Source organism: Prionailurus viverrinus, chromosome C2 (assembly GCF_022837055.1).
Source record: "Prionailurus viverrinus isolate Anna chromosome C2, UM_Priviv_1.0, whole genome shotgun sequence".
NCBI lineage: Eukaryota > Metazoa > Chordata > Mammalia > Carnivora > Felidae > Prionailurus > Prionailurus viverrinus.
This window is the reverse complement of record NC_062569.1, coordinates 124,590,244-124,591,327: the sequence shown is the minus strand read 5'-3', so window position 1 is coordinate 124,591,327 and position 1,084 is coordinate 124,590,244.

Here is a 1,084-nt window from a genome sequence, read left to right as displayed (position 1 = left end):
CCATTTACTGGGAAAGACAAACAAAGTCTTAGGTTGTTAATCACCAATTTAAAGTGAAACATGAAAACCAGAGGGTCTTTTTTGGTAGAATATGAAAAAACTCTCATCTCCTACAGCTAAATAAAACAAACAAAACAAAACAGAGGGTCAGACTCAATTATAAGGATTGTGGAGCTCTAGACAAGACTGAATTATCAGCCTCAGCAAATAATCTATGCCAAGGTTAGGGTCCTGATTGGGAAAGAGTGGGACCCTTCTCCTCCCCTCTCCCAGTTTTATTGAGCTAGAATTACATATAATGTTGTGTAAGTTTAAGGTGCACATGATTATTTGATGCACTTATGTATTGCAAAATGATGACCACAGTGAGGTTAGTTAATGCATCCATCACCTCACATACTTGTGTGTGTGTGTGTGTGTGTGTGTGTGTGTGTGTGTGTGTGTATGTGGTGATGACTTTTAAGATTAACTTCTTAGCAACTTCCAGTATACATTATTGTTAACTGTAGTCATTGTGTTGTATATTAGAACCTCTGAACTTGTTCCTCTTAGAGCAAGAAGTTAGTACCCTTGGGCCAACATCGTCCCATTGTCCCTACCCTCCCACCCCAGGCAAGCACCAATTTCTCTCTGTTTTTATGATTTTTTAAAAGGATTCTACAAATGAGATTATACAGTATTTATCATTCTCTGGTTTATTTCACTTACCATAATACCCTTAAGCCTCAGCCATAAAGATGCAAACAGCAGGATTTCCTTTGTCTTATGGCTGAGTAATATTCCATGTATAAATATACCACATTTTTGTTACCCATTCATCCATCAAGAGATACTTAGGTTGTATCTAGTTTTGGATAATGGAAATAATCCTATAATGAACATGTGGGTGCAGATATCTATTCCACAGAGTGATTTTGTTTTATTCTGATACATACCCAGAAGTGGTGTATGTGTGTATCTCCTTATATATATTTGATATTTACCTGTTTTGGAATATATAATTTATCATTATTCTATTCCATAGGTTGCCTTTTCAATTTATTGATTTTTTTTTTCTGTACAGAATCTTTTTAGTTTGATGTAG